The following is a 13,409-nucleotide window of genomic DNA, read 5'->3' on the forward strand; positions in this document are numbered from 1 at the left end:
GACTGATGAGTAGACACTTTTAGTCTTGAACTTTTTGCTGTTGTTTCACTTTTTTAATGAGTTGCTCCCGGGATACTCTTTTCCTTTCCCTAGGTGTATCTTTCCAACTATCTTTGAGAAGTTTCCTTCCTTCCTTTCTTAGCAACACACCAACTTCTCTCCCTCCCAAGCACACAGCTTAATTTCTAGATAATGATCCCAAATGTTGGACAAAAGAATGTTTCATGTCACTCTCATACCACTACTTCCCTCCAAATATATCCTCCTGAGGCTTCCTTATTGCTTTCTTGGTTGAAACCAGTCTATTTAGAAACTACATAAGGACCAGATGTCACTTTCAATGTTAATCAATGTCAACAGCCCTCAGACTCATAAATAGTAGTTGGCAATAAGAGAGCAGTTTTGCTTTTCTGGAGCCTGGATTCTTCAGCAAATAGGTGGGAGCCTGGCAAACTGCAGGAGCTCAGCTATTTTTCTTAGTTAATGATTCTTGTCTCCTTCCAGGGCTGCTGCATCAAAATGTCACTTTGCATTAGAGAAAGAGGTAAGTAAATGCTTGCTTGCTGGGAAAGGGAAAAGGATCATGAAAATATTTTCAGATGAGAATGGCTACCCTTCATATTTATGTATAATTTAGGTAGAAGAAGGAAATTTTGAAAATTATGAGTAGAAAAAGGACTGCTCAGCTTAGGCAGATTGTCATGGAGAAAAATTTGGGTAAGATACTTAGAGTGTTCTAAGTTTGGTCATCTATTATAAGGTTGGGTGGTAACATGAAGAGTTGTATTCTGTGCTTCTCCATCCCTAACACCCATCCATTCACATTCATTCATCATTGAGGAGCTACTGTGTACCAGGCACAAAGTTAGCAGAGAATGAGGCCAATGTGGTTTCTAAATAGTGTGGTCTGAAGGAGGCTGGGGATCCATCCTTCGGGTCCCATAAGGGTAATGCCAAGTAAAATTTGCCCAGAGTTTGTCCTGGCTAAAACATTTTGCAGAGTGCTGATGAATCAAAGTTGGGAATCTCAGCATATAATACACTGGGCTCAGCAAAATGGAGAAGATGGTTCACCTCACCACATTGACCTGACCCATCCAACTCTGGCAGTCCCTCTGTTACAACTGACATTTCCTGAATCTCCTTGCCCTGAAGCATCAACCTATTGCCTCTTTAATGAGAACCAGAATTGTCTTTGAATGTCAGTTTTCCTGGTAAAATGGAACCTGTTGGCTAGACTATAATCAACTCTTGGTGGAAACTCCTACCTGGAACTGAATGCATGAATGGGTACATGAAGTAGAACAGGCTTGCCTTAGCCCTTGGTCCAAGCTCCCACACTGGGAGCAAGTCAGGCTATATGGCACTATACATGTTTGGGATCTGCAGAGTTTGAAGCAGAAAGTGCTCCTTCATTAGAGGCTGTCACTTTCCTGGGCTCTTTTACCTAGCCTGCCCATCAAAAAGGAGGCACCAGAGCAGCCAAAGTGGATAATTACATTTTTGTCTTCTGCATTAGACACAGGCTATATGTCAATAAGGCTGGTATCTGCAGGCGGCTGGAGGGAAAAGAGAGAACCCAGGCCTGCCAGAGAGGAGATTCTATGGTCATATATGGTGGCAGAGGGTTATAGGCAAAACCTCTAAAGAATTATGATGAGTATGCTTAATTAGGTCAACCCTGAGCTCTTGAGCCTTCCAAGACATATCCCTCACTGTAGTTGAGGTAGATGAGATACATGTCTAAGACATCAGACATGCTCTTTAAATTTTTTAAAAATATATTCCTATATGCTGAGGTTCCCCAGTCCCAATGGGTGACAGGTGTATCATCTAGCTCAATTCTTATAAAAATTCATGATGGAAAGGCTATCACCATTTCCAACTTAAAGATGAGGAAACTAAGACAGAGAGATAAACAGGCTGAATACACTTCTCTTTCTTGTATTAGTTACTGATCTATAGGTCACTCTCTCACCTTTGGTGATTTGAACTCCCATCTCACTCCCACTCTCCCTCCATTGCTGCTTTTGTTATTCTTGGCAGTTTAAATATCTTGAAAGATGACTTTTTTTTAATTTTATTTTTTTATTGGTTGTTCACAACATTACAAAGCTCTTGACATATCATATTTCATACATTAGATTGAAGTGGGTTATGAACTCCCAATTTTACCCCAAATGCAGATTGCAGAATCACGTCGGTTACACATCCACAATTTTACATAATGCCCTATTAGTAATTGTTGTATTCTGCTACCTTTCCTATCCCCTACTATCCCCCCCTCCCCTCCCCTCCCATCTTCTCTCTCTACCCCATCTACTGTAATTCATTTCTCTCCTTGTTTATTTTCCCATTCCCCTCACAACCTCTTATATGTAATTTTGTATAGCAATGAGGGTCTCCCTTCATTTCCATGCAATTTCCCTTTTCTCTCCCTTTCCCTCCCATCTCATGTCTCTGTTTAATGTTAATCTTTTCTTCCTGCTCTTCCTCCCTGCTCTGTTCATAGTTGCTCTCATTATATCAAAGAAGACATTTGGTATTTGTGTTTTAGGGATTGGCTAGCTTCACTAAGCATAATCTGCTCTAGTGCCATCCATTTAAGATGGCTTTACCAATACCCTGCCTTCTCACTTTCTTGACAGATCCTTTTCCAGTGAGCTCATCCTTAATCCAAATTAAGCCACTCAATCTCTTAGTTATTTCAGTAGCTGTGTATACTCCATGACTGCAACTACAAGTATATTTTTCAAACCACCGCCTCCCTATATATTCAGCTCACTGTTTCTGGAACCCCAACTAGTAATCTTTTGATTCACCAGGGCTACAAGCAATTGGCCATTATTCCTTTACCCTAATTTATATTCCCCTCTTTAGGTTACTGTTTTCCTCCTTAAAAAGCTTATATTTCATGGTTAATCATATGACAACCTCTGCACACATCATCAACTTTTCTGGGCTTCACTTTTCTTTAACCTTCACTGGATAAAAGCCTCGTCTTAGTTGAGTCTAATTGTCTACCACTCTGGTCCTGCCTCTGTACAGTAAATGTGTCTGAGAAGAGACAACTGCACTGATGCATCTTCCTGTAAACTGTCTCTAACCTCAAGTAGTCTTTAGTACTCCTGGCAATTTACTCTTTTACTCTTAAACAAGCATTTCATACCTTTCCCTTCTCCATCTTCAAAAATCTTTACTTCTTCCTAACTCTTGGATGAGGACCTTGTTTTCTATTTATTAAGAAAATAGAAGTTATCAGCAGAGAAGCTCCTCATGCTCACACCATCACATATATGTAACTACACACATCTGTGTCCATGTTTTCCCTCTTTTTACTTTGGATAAACTGCCTCTGCCCGTCTCTAAGATCAACTCCTCCACTTGCATCCTGGATATCAGTCTCTTATGCCTACTCAAGGATGTTGCTCCTGCAACCTTCCTTTTTCTCTCCTGTGCTGTCAACTTCTCCTCTCCCTACTTGCTCAGCACACAAACATGAGGTTATTTTTCTTTTATTAAATAGAAATTTATATTGACCCCACTTCCTCCTCCAATTGCTACTCCAATTTTCTGTTCCATTCTACACCAAAACTCTTCAATAGAGTTTTCTACATTCATTGTCTTCAATTGCCCTTTTTGTTCTCTTTATTGTTCCATTTAATAAGGCTTTCCTGCCCACAGAATTTACTGTGACTCTTCTCGGTAAAGTCATAAAGGATTTTTATGTTCCTAAATTCAACAGTTGGTTCTCAGTCCTCATTTTACATATCAAGCGCTTTGATATAGCTGATCATTTCCTCTTACTTGATATACAGTTACTTGGCTTCCAGTATAACATATACTTTTGTGTTTATTTTTCCTGATTTACTACTTTTTTTTCACTCTTTGTTGATTCATCCTCATTCTCCTTATGTCTTAATTTTGGAATACCCCAAATATGTGTCCAGTCCTCAAAAGTCTCCTTTTATCTATTGACACTCATTCCTTAGTGATCTTATCTAGTGTCATGGCTTTCAGTAATGTACATATGCTGATAAATCTGAAATTTATATCTTTAATGCAGCCTTCTCCCCTGAACTCAAGATTCATATATCTGACTGTCAACTTTATATCTTCACTCAAATGTCTAATAGGCATATTTCAAATTTACAAAAATTTTGAATTGAGTCTTTACCTTATTTTCTTTCCCCCACAGTTTCAGTTATTCTAGACAAAAAATTCTTAAATCTAGCCTTGATGTCTATCTTCCTCTTATAACCTGGAAACTTAGTGAGACTTTGTATGAAAATGAAAAATAAAAAAGGGTGGAGATGTAGCTCGGTGGTAGCATATCCCTGGGTCCAATTTCCAGAAAACAAAATCAAGGAAGGGTAATAAGGAGTGGAGGAATGCTATGGTTTGGATCATGTGTTAGAGACTTAGTCCTCAGGGTGGTAGTAAGGGTATGCCCCCAAATTACCTAAGGACCTTCTACTTGGCCCCACTTCTTAAAGTTACTACCACCCTGGGGACCAAGCCTCTAACACATGATCCAAACCATAGCATTCCTCCACTCCCCATTACCCTTCCTTGATTTTATTTTTTGGAAATTAGACACAGGGATACGCTACCACTGAGCTACATCTCCATCCTTTTTTATTTGTCATTTTCATATAAAGTTTCACTAAGTTGCCAAGACTGGCCTTGAACTTGTGGTCCTCCTGCCTCAGCCTCCTGAGGAGGGATTATAGGCATACACTACTGCTATATCACTGGGATTATAGGTATACACTACTGCTCCTGACTTTTTTTGTTTTCCTTTATTATACTTATAATAATCTTACGTAATAGGTTTGATTATTTGTTATATTTATTTTTAATATCTACCACCAGAATGTAAAATTCTTTTTTAAAAGTTTTTATTTGTTCCTTTTAGTTATACGATGATAGTAGAATGTATTTTGACATATCATACATATATGGAATATAATTTCCAATTTTTGTAGTTGTACATGACGTGGATTTACACTGATTGTGTATTCATGTCAGAACGTAAAATTCTTGAGGGTAGGGACTTTTTCCATTTTATTCACAAGTGTATCCTAAAATCTTATAGCATTTCCTGGAACATGATAGGCATTCAGTAAATGCTTATTGAGTGACTCACAGCATCAAACTTTTCTAAGACAACCTAGCCACTAAGTGGTAGAGCCAAGATTCAAAATAGGTTGATTTGACTCAAATGCTATTTTCCTCCCTCTCTTCCTGTTGCCTCTGGGAGCAGCATGTTTCCTTCTACATAGCACACTCTGAAAATGGGCCTCAACTAGGGCTTACTCTCAACTCATTTGGGGAATTAAAGGGTGGCATGTGGCTATCTGAATCTCCAACAGATTCTATGGTGTAGTAGGTAAGTACATAGGTTTTGAAGTCAGAAGGACCTGAAGTTTGAAATCCTATTACTTGCCAGTAAAATTATGAAACTTAGCAAGCCATTTAACTCTTTTGCATCTCAGTTTTCCCTCTGTAATAATATGTACATCATACAATCACTGTGAGAATTCAAAACCAAAAAATGTAAAAATGCTTAGTATAGTTAATAATAAATACTAGAAATTACAAAATAAATAAAAACTTAAAGAAAAATAAAGTTTTCAAATGGCATTTGTTTTTATTGGTAGCCACTCATTTTATCCATTAATTTCAAACTCTTAACCTCTTAAACCTTTGTGGCTATTAACTACTGAAGTGTGAGCAAGACTGGCTTATGGGTAGCAGGAGAATAAAAAATACCAGAGAAACCCTTACACTACAGATCTAATTCATATACCCTGAATATGTCTACTTTCTTCATCTCTAGTAATTATATAAGTCCTTCCCAGGTTAGTACCTCTAGTCACCACATACAGGTTAACAGTGAAATCTGTAAATTTACTGGTCTCTACATCAGTCAGAATGAAGGTGTTCACCTTGCTGAGACCATCTCAGAGGAATGGATAGGGTGAACATCATGGTTCATCATATGAGAGGTTCTTTTGTATCCATAAAGATCTTTCTTACTTGCATAACTTGTATCTGACTTTCTTAGGTAGAATAGGATGCATAGGTGAGAGGGAAGTTCTCTCTAGTCTTGTCAATGCTGATGGCATCCATAAAACAAGCAGGGTAAGATATGTGAATGTGGACCTTGCCATTTATCTCACTAAACCACTAGGTAGGCCCAGATCTTCTTTACTTTATCTCCTGTTAGGGCACACTTAAATCTGTTCTTTAAAATAGAGTGATGAAAGGAGATATTCTTAGCTTCTGGGGACTAGTGAATGGATGAGGAATAAACACACCAGGCAATATGTCCAGCATTCAGTTCTTAGGAGATGTTGTATGCTATAGTGCTTCTTTGGACCATAGCTATGGCTATGCTGAACAGAGAAAGAGGCCCTAGAGTTTGACTTCTTCAAGGATGTCACATAAATTATATCACATAGGATATAACCCTTTGAGACTGACTTCTTTTTCTGAGCATAATCTCTTTTAGATTCACCATGTTGTTGCATGCATCAAAAGCTTATTTTTGATCCATCCACACAGGCCTGTGGGGTTCTAGGCACATAGCAGGCCTGGTCCACCCCTCCCCAAGCAGGGCAGACACCCACCAGAGCCTAGCCTCTGGTGCAGGACCACCCCTTCCGAGCAGCAGACTATCACTTGAGGTCCAGCCCAGCAGCCCAGATCCACCCACTCCAACTTATGCAGGACCCAGATCCAGAATGCAGTGGCATTCACTGAGGGACACCAGCAAGGTCTGGAAGCCCAACAACAAGGTGAGGTACAATCTGCATGGGTTCTACAAGAATATAGGGAAGAAACTGTAATATCTCAGATTCATACTGTGAGAAAGGAAAACACATAGACAACATGAAAAAACAAGGGAGGAAAGTGCCCCAAATAAACCAGGACACTATAATAACAGAACCCATGGACAACAAAGTTGATGAAATGTCAGAGAAGGAGTTCAGAAGGTTCATAATTAAAATGATCTATGAGGATTAGGGCGGCCTGCCCCGCGGCTACAGAAGGCATGGCGCCACAGAGAAGGGATTAAATAGTAAGCAGGGAGATAAGGGCCTGGGACATGGTGGTATCCCAACTGCCAAGCAGGCACTGACCCCCGGGCTGAGTTCGGGATTGCAGACGGGGAAGGAAGCGGTACAGTCCCTTCCCCCACAAGGGACACTCCACTAAGGCAACCAGCGGCCACCATCTTGGAGAGCTGAAGTATCCACCGCCACTCTCCGACAGATTGCAACAACAAGACAGGTGTGTGTCACTCAGTTCAGCCCCCATACATAGGGGGATTTCGCATAAATTCTCTCCTAGACTTTCAGGGGAAGGGAGTATCACAGTGAGCCTGCATAAAGACTAAGGGAGAATTAGAGGCACCGGACCTTCAACTCCCCCTCCCATCAGCAGGCAAAACAAAACCTGTCTAGCCAGCACTGGGGGAGGGGCAAGCAGAAAAAATCAAAACCATAGAGTGCCGGGGATCCCAAAAGCCAACGGTGTGACCCCGGAGATCCAGGCGGTCTGATTCTGGCGGCCTGCCCCGCGGCTACAGAAGGCGTGGCGCCACAGAGAAGGGATTAAATAGTAAGCAGGGAGATAAGGGCCTGGGACATGGTGGTATCCCAACTGCCAAGCGGGCACTGACCCCCGGGCTGAGTTCGGGATTGCAGACGGGGAAGGAAGCGGTACAGTCCCTTCCCCCACAAGGGACACTCCACTAAGGCAACCAGCGGCCACCATCTTGGAGAGCTGAAGTATCCACCGCCACTCTCCGACAGATTGCAAAAACAAGACGGGTGTGTGTCACTCAGTTCAGCCCCCATACATAGGGGGATTTCGCATAAATTCTCTCCTAGACTTTCAGGGGAAGCGAGTATCACAGTGAGCCTGCATAAAGACTAAGGGAGAATTAGAGGCACCTGACTTTCAACCCCCCCTCCCATCAGCAGCCAAAACAAAACCTGTCTAGCCAGCGCCGGGGGAGGGGTAAACAAACAGAAAAAATCAAAACCATAGAGAGCCGGGGATCCCAAAAGACAACGGTGTGACCCCGGAGATCCAGGCTGTGTGATTCGCGCGGCCTGCCCCGCGGCTACAGAGGCGTGGCGCTGCAGACAAGGGATTAACTAGCAAGCAGGGAGATAAGTGGTTGCCACGAAGTGGAATCCCGCCAGCCTAGCCCGCACTGACCCCCGGGCTGAGTACGGGATTTCAGACGGGGAAGGAAGCGGTACAGTTCTATTCACCACAAGGGAAACAAAACAATAGAGTGCCTAGGTTCCCAATAGCCACCCTCCACACCCAACAAATGGCAGGCCCAGAGTACAGTTTGAACTGCCGAGAACCATCACTCAGGGGAAATCTGGTCTAGCAGGAGAAACCAAGACTAGCAGGAGAAACCAGGAGACTAGAGGCAAGGCCCTCACGACTGAGCAGCTGTAAACTGCAGGCCCGCCGGCGACAGCTCACCCACTGCCCGCGTAACTGGGCGGTAGGAGAACGCCCACCCGCTGGCGACTGATCACCTGCTCGCGGCCTGTGATACTGGGCGGCTGGAGACTGCCTGCCTGCCACGACAGGGAGCTGAAACCAAACAGAGACAGTCCAGTCACACCCCCCCATTAGGGCACCCCGGCAAGGAGACTGGGGCCCGTCATAGCAGAGTAGTGTCGTCACTGGAGCTCCGACGTCGGAATTCCTTCCCAGCGGAATCCAAGTTAGCAGGCATAGTTTAACAACACAAAGGAGAGACATCAGAGAAATACAGAAACAAAACAAATCTATAGAAGAGAGCAGAAACACGACAATCAAAAAGAGCTGGAAAGTAACGTGGACAACATGAGAAAACAAGGGAAAAAAGGATTACAAACAATGCAAGACAACCCAATTCTACAGGAGGACATAGAAACATCAGAAACAGGGATAGCGAAAGAACTCAAGGCATACCTAACTCGAATGGAAAGGAATATTAGAGAAGACATGAGACAGCAAGTCCAAGAAATAAAAGTATATTTTGAAAATGAATTAAACAAACAAATTCAAATGGCAAAGAACGAGCTCTACCAGGAGATAGAGATCTTAAAAAAAAATCAAACAATAATCCTAGAATTACAGGAAACTATAAACCAAATTAAAAACTCAAACGAGAATATTACAAATAGACTTGATCAAGTAGAAGTCAGAACATCAGATAATGAAGACAAGGTTTATGAACTTGAAAAGAATATAGTCAACACAGAAAAGATGCTTAAATCCCACGAGCAATCTATTCAAGAGATATGGGATGTCATAAAAAAACCAAATCTGAGAGTCATAGGGATAGAAGAAGGCACAGAGTTTCAAACCAAAGGAATGGACAGCATATTAAATGAAATAATTCTAGAAAACTTCCCAGAGATGAAAGATGGAATGGATTGCCAAATCCTGGAAGCCTACAGGACCCCAAACATTCAAAACCATAATAGACCAACTCCAAGACATATAATTATGAAGATAGCCAACGTACAGAACAAGGAGAGAATATTAAAAGCTACGAGAGAAAAGAGGCAGATTACATTCAGGGGTAAACCAATTAGGTTAACGACCGATTTCTCATCACAAACTTTGAAAGCGAGAAGATCCTGGAATAATGTATTTCAAACGCTGAAAAATAATGGATTCCAACCAAGAATACTATATCCAGCAAAACTGAGCTTCAAATTTGACAATGAAATTAAAATATTTCACGATAAACAAAAGCTAAAAGAATTTGCAGCAAGAAAACCAGCTCTGCAAAGCATTTTGAACAAAACACTACAAGAAGAGGAATGGAAAAATAGTGCCCAAAACTAACAGCAGGAGGTATCTCAGTAAAGGGGGAGAAGAAAAACCAAAAAGCAAAACTAGCCAAACTAAAATAAATAAATAAAGAAGCATGACTGGAAGTACAAATCATATCTCAATTGTAACCTTAAATGTTAATGGCCTAAACTCACCAATTAAGAGACATAGGCTAGTAACCTGGATCAAGAAAACAAATCCAACAATATGCTGCCTTCAGGAGACTCATATGATAGGAAAAGACATACACAGGCTGAAAGTAAAAGGTTGGGAAAAATCATACCACTCACATGGCCCTCGGAAGCAAGCAGGAGTGGCCATACTCATATCGAATAAAATCAACTTCAAACCTAAGTTAATCAAGAAGGACAAAGAAGGTCACTATATACTGTTAAATGGAACCATCCACCAACAAGACATAACAATCATCAATTTGTATGCACCCAACAATGGAGCTGCAACGTTCATAAAACAAACTCTCCTCAAGTTCAAGAGTCAAATAGACCACAACACAATAATTATGGGTGACTTCAACACACCGCTCTCGCCATTAGACAGATCCTCTAGACAAAAACTGAATAAAGAAACTATAAAACTCAACAGCACAATCAATAATCTAGACTTAACCGACATATATAGAATATATCAACCATCATCAAGTGGATACACGTTCTTCTCAGCAGCACATGGATCCTACTCAAAGATAGACCATATATTATGCCATAAGACAACTCTTAGTAAATATAAAGGCGTGGAGATAATACCATGAACCATATCTGACCATAATGGAATGAAATTGGAAATCAATGATAAAAGAAGGAAGGAAAAAATCCTACATCACATGGAAAATGAACAATATGTTATTGAATGATCAATGGGTTATAGAAGACATAAAGGAGGAGATGAAAAATTCTTAGAGTCAAATGATAACACAGACACAACATACCGGAATTTACGGGACACAATGAAAGCAGTTTTAAGAGGGAAATTCATTTCTTGGAGTTCTTACCTCAAAAAAAGAAAAAACCAACAAATAAATGAACTCACACAACACCTCAAAAATCTAGAAAAGGAAGAGCAAAACAACAGCAAATGTAGTAGAAGACAAGAAATAATTAAAATTAGAGCAGAAATCAATGAAATTGAAACAAAAGAAACCATTGAAAAAATAGATAAAACTAAAAGTTGGTTCTTTGAAAAAATAAATAAGATAGACAAGCCCTTAGCCACGCTAACGAAAAGAAGAAGAGAGAGAACTCAAATTACTAACATACGGGATGAAAAAGGCAATATCACAACAGACACTACAGAAATACAGAAGATAATTAGAAAGTATTTTGAAACCCTATATTCTAATAAAATAGAAGATAACGAAGATATCGATAAATTTCTTAAGGCATATGAATTGCCCAGATTGAGACAGGAAGACACACACAATTTAAACAGACCAATAACAAAAGAAGAAATAGAAGAAGCCATCAAAAGACTACCAACTAAGAAAAGCCCTGGACCAGATGGGTATACAGCGGAGTTCTACAAAACCTTCAAAGAAGAATTAATACCAATACTTTTCAAGCTATTTCAAGAAATAGAAAAAGAAGGAGCTCTTCCAAATTCATTCTATGAGGCCAACATCACTTTGATTCCAAAACCAGACAAAGATACTTCAAAGAAAGAAAACTACAGACCAATATCTCTAATGAACTTGGATGCAAAAATTCTCAATAAAATTCTGGCGAATCGAATACAAAAACATATTAGAAAACTTGTGCACCATGATCAAGTAGGATTCATTCCTGGGATGCAAGGATGGTTCAACATACGGAAATCAATAAATGCTATCCACCACATCAATAGACTTAAAGACAAGAACCACATGATCATCTCGATGGATGCAGAAAAAGCATTTGAAAAAGTACAGCATCCCTTTATGTTCAAAACACTAGAAAAACTAGGGATAACAGGAACTTACCTCAACATTGTAAAAGCTATCTATGCTAAGCCTCAGGCTAGCATCATTCTGAATGGAGAAAAATTGAAGGCATTCCCTCTAAAATCTGGAACAAGACAGGGATGCCCTCTATCACCACTTCTATTCAATTTAGTTCTCGAAGTACTAGCCAGAGCAATTAGACAGACAAAAGAAATTAAAGGCATAAAAATAGGAAAAGAAGAAATTAAACTATCGCTATTTGCGGATGACATGATAATATACTTAACAGACCCAAAAGAGTCTACAAAGAAGCTGCTAGAGTTAATAAATGAATTCAGCAAAGTGGCAGGTTATAAAATCAACACGCATAAATCAAAGGCATTCCTATATATCAGCAACAAAACTTCTGAAATGGAAATAAGGAAAACCACTCCATTCACAATATCCTCAAAGAAAATAAGATACTTGGGTATCAACCTAACAAAAGAGGTGAAAGATTTATACAATGAAAACTACAGAACCCTAAAAAGAGAGATAGAAGAAGATCTCAGAAGATGGAAAAATGTACCCTGTTCATGGATAGGCAGAACTAACATCATCAAAATGGCGATATTACCCAAAGTTCTCTATAGGTTTAATGCGATGCCAATCAAAATACCAACGGCATTTCTTGTAGAAATAGACAAAGCAATCATGAAATTCATATGGAAAAACAAAAGACCCAGAATAGCAAAAGCAATTCTAAGCAGGAAGTGTGAATCTGGAGGTATAGCGATACTGGAGGTCAAACTGTACTACAAAGCAATAGTAACAAAAACAGCATGGTACTGGTACCAAAACAGGCGGGTGGACCAATGGTACAGAATAGAAGACACAGAGACTAATCCACAAAGTTACAACTATCTTATATTTGATAAAGGGGCTAAAAGCATGCAATGGAGGAAGGATAGCATCTTCAACAAATGGTGCTGGGAAAATTGGAAATCCATATGCAACAAAATGAAATTGAATCCCTTTCTCTCGCCATCCACAAAAATTAACTCAAAATGGATCAGGGAGCTAGATATCAAATCAGAGACACTGCGTCTGATAGAAGAAAAAGTTGGCTACGATCTACAAATTGTGGGGTCGGGCTCCAAATTCCTTAATAGGACACCCATAGCCCAAGAGTTAACAACCAGAATAAACAAATGGGACTTACTTAAACTAAAAAGTTTTTTTCTCAGCAAGAGAAACAATAAAAGAGGTAAATAGAGAGCCTACATCCTGGGAACAAATTTTTACCCCCCACACCTCCGATAGAGCCCTAATATCCAGAATGTACAAAGAACTCAAAAAATTAAACAATAAGATAACAAATAACCCAATTAACAAATGGGCCAAGGACCTCAACAGACACTTCTCAGAGGAGGACATACAATCAATCAACAAGTTCATGAAAAAATGCTCACCATCTCTAGCAATCAGAGAAATGCAAATCAAAACCACCCTAAGATACCATCTCACTCCAGTAAGATTGGCAGCCATTATGAAGTCAAACAACAACAAGTGTTGGCGGGGATGTGGGGAAAAAGGTACACTTGTACACTGCTGGTGGGGCTGCAAAATGGTG

At 40.1% G+C, this 13,409-nt stretch overlaps 1 protein-coding gene and 1 long non-coding RNA gene across 8 annotated transcripts in view; one reads left to right on the forward strand and one right to left on the reverse strand.

Moving 5' to 3' along the window:
• LOC308646711 overlaps nucleotides 1-13,409 on the forward strand; it is a 572,715-nt gene that overhangs the window by 102,059 nt on the left and 457,247 nt on the right. The gene's annotated exons all lie outside the window — the stretch shown is intronic.
• TRPC7 (transient receptor potential cation channel subfamily C member 7) overlaps nucleotides 1-13,409 on the reverse strand; it is a gene marked incomplete at both ends in the record, with an annotated part of 165,372 nt that overhangs the window by 95,650 nt on the left and 56,313 nt on the right. The gene's annotated exons all lie outside the window — the stretch shown is intronic.

Source organism: Spermophilus citellus (genome assembly GCF_964194105.1).
Source record: "Spermophilus citellus genome assembly, chromosome: 1".
Lineage (NCBI taxonomy): Eukaryota > Metazoa > Chordata > Mammalia > Rodentia > Sciuridae > Spermophilus > Spermophilus citellus.